Raw genomic sequence first — 6,707 nt, 5'->3', positions numbered from 1 at the left:
GGAGTTCCTGGTACTCCGCGGGAATGGTGGAGAGGTCCAGGGCAGCTTCCGAGCCCCCAGGAAGATGTCCCGGGGCAGGTTGCGCTGACTTCAGGCAATGGCGTGGCAAAACGGGCTCCAGCCAATGATGGCACTGGCAGACCTGTCAATGAGGGGATTGTGTCGCTGGAGCCAGGAGAATCCTAATACCACGGGAACCTGAGGAGACTTAATGAGCAGGAACTGGATCGTCTTGCTCATCCTTTGCTTACTCTGACACTCCGTGTTGGAACATGTCGAACAGCGCTTCCCGGTTCCAAGCACTCAACTGCCAACGTGCGGAAATCCACTGCATAGTCTGCCACACTACGGCAGTCTTGACGTAGCTGGAGCTGCTTGTGAGTAGCCTCTCTCCCAGACAACGGAGAATCAAACAACTTCCAACCCTCCTCCACAAACTTCAGACTGAGGCAGACGGCGGATTGTTGCTCCCACACCACCGTGGCCCAGGCGAGTGCCCTCCCGGACATCAGCGTTATGATGTACACTATCCTCGAGTGGTCCAAGGGGAACGAAGAAGGCTGCAGCTTGAAAATGAGGGAGCACTGGGAGAGAAAAGCCTGACAGGTTCCGGGAATCTCCAGCGTAGTGCTCTGGAGGAGGTAAGCGGGGTTCTCGGGACACTGGGGTAGACTGGGAGATCACGGGTGTGACCCAGTGGGGAATCATCAGTATTGCTCCAGCAAGGTATCGAACGCCTGGTCATGACGTTTTGTCAGGGGTTGGAGTCCCTCCATAAGACCTTGAAGTAACTCCTTGTGTCTTCTAATGGTGGCTCCTTGCAGGGAGACAGCATTGTGGAGCTGGTCTACTGGGTCAGTCATGGCCAGTTTGCACTATCAGGATTCAGGTATGACCCAGATGCAGACAGTGTCGAAAAACAAAGGTTTATTTCTAGAACATGGGCAGGCAAATGACAGGTCAAAGGCAGGTAGAGGTCAGCAATCCAGAAAGGGTGCAAAAGGTCCAGAATGGCAGGCAGGGTCAGGGCAGGCAGAACGGTCAAAACCGGGAAGGACAAGAACAGACAGGAGCAGAGGAACAAATGCTGGCACATTTCACGAAACAAAACGAACTGGCAACAGACAAACAGAGAGCACAGGTATAAATACAAAGTGGATAATGGGGAAGATGGGCAACACCTGGAGGGGGGTGGAGACAAGCACAAAGACAGGTGAAAGATCCAGGTGTGACAAATTAACTTATCCTCTGCAGCAGAGGTAACTCTGGGTCTTCCTTTCCTGTGGCGGTCCTCATGAAAGCCAGTTTCATCATCTTGTTTTTGCGACTGCACTTGAAGAAACTTTCAAAGTTCTTGAAATTTTACGCATTGACTGATCTTCCTGTCTTAAAGTAATGATGGAGCGTCATTTCTCTTTGCAGATTTGAGCTGTTCGTTCCATAATATGGACTTGGTCTTTTACCAAATAGGGCTATCTTCTGTGTACTACTCCTACCCTGTCACAACACAACTGATTGGCTGAAACGCATTAAGAAGGAAAGAAATTCCGCAAATTAACTTTTAACTAGGCATGCCTGTCAATTGAAATGCATTCCAGGTGACTACCTCATGAAGCTGGTTGAGACAATGCCAAGAGTGTACAAAGCTGTCATCAAGGCGACGGGTGGTTACTTTGAAGAATGAAATATATATTGATTTGTTTAACACTTTTTTGGTTACCTACTTATTTGGTCACCTACAAACAAGCAAGATTTCTGGCTCTCACAGACCTGTAACTTCTTCTTTAAGAGGCTCCTCTGTCTTCCACTCGTTACCTGTATTAATGGCACCTGTTTGAACTTGTTATCAGTATAAAAGACACCTGTCCACAACCTCAAACAATCACACTCCAAACTCCACTATGGCCAAGACCAAAGAGCTGTCAAAGGACACCAGAAACAAAATTGTAGATCTGCACCAGGCTGGGAAGACTGAATCTGCAATAGGTAAGCAGCACGGTTTGAAGAAATCAACTGTGGGAGCAATTATTAGGAAATGGAAGACATACAAGACCACTGATAATCTCCCTCGATCTGGGGCTCCACGCAAGATCTCACCCCGTGGGGTCAAAATGATCACAAGAACGGTGAGCAAAAATCCCAGAACCACACGGGGGGATCGAGTGAATGACTTGCAGAGAGCTGGGTCCAAAGTAACAAAGCTTACCATCAGTAACACACTACGCCACCAGGGACTCAAATCCTGCAGTGCCAGACGTGTCCCCCTGCTTAAGCCAGTACATGTCCAGGCCCGTCTGAAGTTTGCTAGAGAGCATTTGGATGATCCAGAAGAAGATTGGGAGAATGTCATATGGTCAGATGAAACCAAAATAGAACTTTTTAGTAAAAACTCAACTCGTCGTGTTTGGAGGACAAAGAATGCTGAGTTGCATCCAAAGAACACCATACCTACTGTGAAGCATGGGGGTGGAAACATCATGCTTTGGGGCTGTTTTTCTGCAAAGGGACCAGGACGACTGATCCGTGTAAAGGAAAGAATGAATGGGGCCATGTATCGTGAGATTTTGAGTGAAAACCTCCTTCCATCAGCAAGGGCATTGAAGATGAAATGTGGCTAGGTCTTTCAGCATGACAATGATCCCAAACACACCGCCCGGGCATCGAAGGAGTGGCTTTGTAAGGAGTATTTCAAGGTCCTGGAGTGGCCTAGCCAGTCTCCAGATCTCAACCCCATAGAAAATATTTGGAGGGAGTTGAAAGTCCGTGTTGCCCAGCAATAGCCCCAAAACATCACTGCTCTAGAGATCTGCATGGAGGAATGGGCCAAAATACCAGCAACAGTGTGTGAAAACCTCGAAGACTTACAGAAAACGTTTGACCGCTATCATTGCCAACAAAGGGTATATAACAAAGTAGTATTGAGAAACTTTTGTTATTGACCAAATACTTATTTTCCACCATAATTTGCAAATAAATTCATAAAAAATCCTACAATGTGATTTTCTGGATTTTTTCCCCCTCATTTTGTCTGTCATAGTTGAAGTGTACCTATGATGAAAATTACAGGCCTCTCTCATATTTTTAAGTGGGAGAACTTGCACAATTGGTGGCTGACTAAATACTTTTTTGCCCCACTGTATAATACAGCTCTGTACTTAGCAAAAGAGTTCCATCTGCATTGCTATTTTAGTTATCAGTTAATCTGACTATTGTCTCGTTATTGATTTAATTGACCTATTGAAGAAATTTTAGGGTTTTCTGTATAGTTTTCTAATGGGGCATATGACAAATATAATAGTTTTTCTTGATTTGTATTTTTAAATAAACTAATATTTACTTTGAAGTCCAAAGTGTAGGAATACAGGTGAAATCATTTATTGACACAGACGTGGTGGGAGTATTAAGGATATCGGAATGCCATGAACCAATACGTTGTGAGTTCAAATCCCAAGTAAGCACAGGCTGAATAATAATTTATATCGAAATAAACATACACAATGTAGTCATGTATGTCAAATATGTACAAATAATGTGTGTATCATAAGGACTTGTTTTTGTTTCACTTGGGGATAACAATGTGTGATGCCCTGCAAAGAAATATTTGAAACTTCATGAAATGTCACTTGAAGTGATCCAAAAACACATGTTTTGACCTGAAAAATGTAACGTGAAGTGTTCCAAAAACACATGGTTTCACATGAGAAGTGTTCCTAAAACACACGGTTTTTCCTTAAGGGACACACCCGTCTACACATGCATGAACGTACATTCAAGTATGACAGAACAACATTGCCACAGACACAGGAGCCAAGTCCATTAAGTTTGACTTGGAAATCGTCTTGGTGAGGTTGAAGATAGCATAACTTTCAGGGGTACACACTCTTAGTGTAATCTATTTTCCCTGTTTACATGTCTGCTTTCAGTTAATAATGCTCTGTGTTATTGAACCCAGACCTCTTCTAAGAAGCTGTAATGTGTTCAGAGAAAGACATATTTCGCTCTATAGAATCACAGTGACGCAAGGGAGAGATCTCAATGGAAGCAGACTACATAACTAAGCCCTCATCTGGGCTGAATAGTTTGTGATTAGAAGCACAATGAGGATAAAATGCCTTAAGCAAACTTCTAAGTAACTATGAAGTATTAGTTAGAACAAAAACACACCCACACAACTTTAATAACTTGTAAAGCTCTCACTTGTCGTTGGCTTGACCCGTGGCTCTCTCAACTGGGCTGCTGTGAGATAGGTGTGTTTAGTCAGTTTCTATTCTTCTCCTTAGCCAGAGATTCTCTCATCCACATTAAACCCTCTGGATTTTGCTGGCGGGGGTTTGAGTAAAGCATTTGAATCGCAATCATGTAGAAGGATCACAAGCTAAAGCTAAAGGGCTTTCAAAAACAAAGTATTGTATCTTTGTAAAGGTGGATTGCTCCGGCTTGGTCAAGGCTTAATTACTTTCTTATAGTTAGAATCTGCAGTTGAAACAATAACGAAAGGGATACCGTGCCTCTGTTTTGGTAAAATGCTGAGGGATGGGCCTGGAGAAATGTAGCCACTCTAAAATTCATAGACAGAGCTATGGAAGCAAGAACTGACTATTTACGATATCAAAATTATAGTTTTAACTATGTCTTGGGGCTATACAGTGTTTTGTTTTTATTTAAGTTGTTTACAAACATTGGAGTACGCTTATATTTTGGGTTCTGACGGGGATCGACAGTTGAACTGAGCTCATGAGGCATTCATACGTTATATTCTTCAAGAATCAAAAGGGTATGTCATTCATTTACAAGTACACAAATGGATGTAGCAACTACAGATTCGAGCTTTAAATGTGCATGTATGGGCTTGCCATATCAACAGACATGTTTTGCTTGTCGTGTGGAAGGGATCAATGAATCTCTGATCTTCTTCTTAGTCATGCGTTGATGATAGCAATTAATGTACTGTACATACAGTACAGCTAAAGTGACATGTGTCCACCAGTTACCATGGCAGCACAGAAAAACAAAAGGCTTAATGCCACACAGAATTATCTCTTGACTGTATTTATACAGTATATCTACCATCAAGAAATCAGGTTCTCTTCAAAGAGATTGAATGAGGACAAGTATATTAAAGTCAATTGAAGTTGTTGCGTTTTTATATTTTTGTTCAGTAAACATATAGAGCATGTTTTATTTATTTTTTATTTTTATTTCACCTTTATTTAACCAGGTAGGCTAGTTGAGAACAAGTTCGCAACTGCGACCTGGCCAAGATAAAGCATAGCAGTGTGAACAGACAACACAGAGTTACACATGGAGTAAACAATTAACAAGTCAATAACACAGTAGAAAAAAAGGGGAGTCTATATACATTGTGTGCAAAAGGCATGAGGAGGTAGGCGAATAATTACAATTTTGCAGATTAACACTGGAGTGATAAATGATCAGATGGTCATGTACAGGTAGAGATATTGGTGTGCAAAAGAGCAGAAAAGTAAATAAATAAAAACAGTATGGGGATGAGGTAGGTAAAAATTGGTGGGCTATTTACTGATAGAGCTGCAGCGATCGGTTAGCTGCTCAGATAGCAGATGTTTGAAGTTGGTAAGGGAGATAAAAGTCTCCAACTTCAGCGATTTTTGCATTTCGTTCCAGTCACAGGCAGCAGAGAACTGGAACGAAAGGCGGCCAAATGAGGTGTTGGCTTTAGGGATGATCAGTGAGATACCTACTGGAGCGCGTGCTACGGATGGGTGTTGCCATCATGACCAGTGAACTGAGATAAGGCGGAGCTTTACCTAGCATGGACTTGTAGATGACCTGGAGCCAGTGGGTCTGGCGACGAATATGTAGCGAGGGCCAACCGACTAGAGCACACAAGTCGCAGTGGTGGGTGGTATAAGGTGCTTTAGTGACAAAACGGATGGCACTGTGATAAACTGCATCCAGTTTGCTGAGTAGAGTGTTGGAAGCAATTTTGTAGATGACATCGCCGAAGTCGAGGATCGGTAGGATAGTCAGTTTTACTAGGGTAAGTTTGGCGGCGTGAGTGAAGGAGGATTTGTTGTGGAATAGAAAGCCGACTCTTGATTTGATTTTCGATTGGAGATGTTTGATATGAGTCTGGAAGGAGAGTTTGCAGTCTAGCCAGACACCTAGGTACTTATAGATGTCCACATATTCAAGGTCGGAACCATCCAGGGTGGTGATGCTGGTTAGGCATGCGGGTGCAGGCAGCGAACGGTTGAAAAGCATGCATTTCGTTTTACTAGCGTTTAAGAGCAGTTGGAGGCCACGGAAGGAGTGTTGTATGGCATTGAAGCTCGTTTGGAGGTTAGATAGCACAGTGTCCAAGGACTGGCCGGAAGTATATAAAATGGTGTCGTCTGCGTAGAGGTGGATCAGGGAATCGCCCGCAGCAAGAGCAACATCATTGATATATACAGAGAAAAGAGTCGGCCCGAGGATTGAACCGTGTGGCACCCCCATAGAGACTGCCAGAGGACCGGACAGCATGCCCTCCGATTTGACACACTGAACTCTGTCTGCAAAGTAATTGGTGAACCAGGCAAGGCAGTCATCTGAAAAACCGAGGCTACTGAGTCTGCCGATAAGAATATGGTGATTGACAGAGTCGAAAGCCTTGGCAAGGTCGATGAAGACGGCTGCACAGTACTGTCTTTTATCGATGGCGGTTATGATATCGTTTAGTTCCTTGA

Source organism: Oncorhynchus tshawytscha, linkage group LG27 (assembly GCF_018296145.1).
Source record: "Oncorhynchus tshawytscha isolate Ot180627B linkage group LG27, Otsh_v2.0, whole genome shotgun sequence".
Taxonomy (NCBI): Eukaryota; Metazoa; Chordata; class Actinopteri; order Salmoniformes; family Salmonidae; genus Oncorhynchus; species Oncorhynchus tshawytscha.
This window is presented reverse-complemented; position numbering follows the sequence as displayed.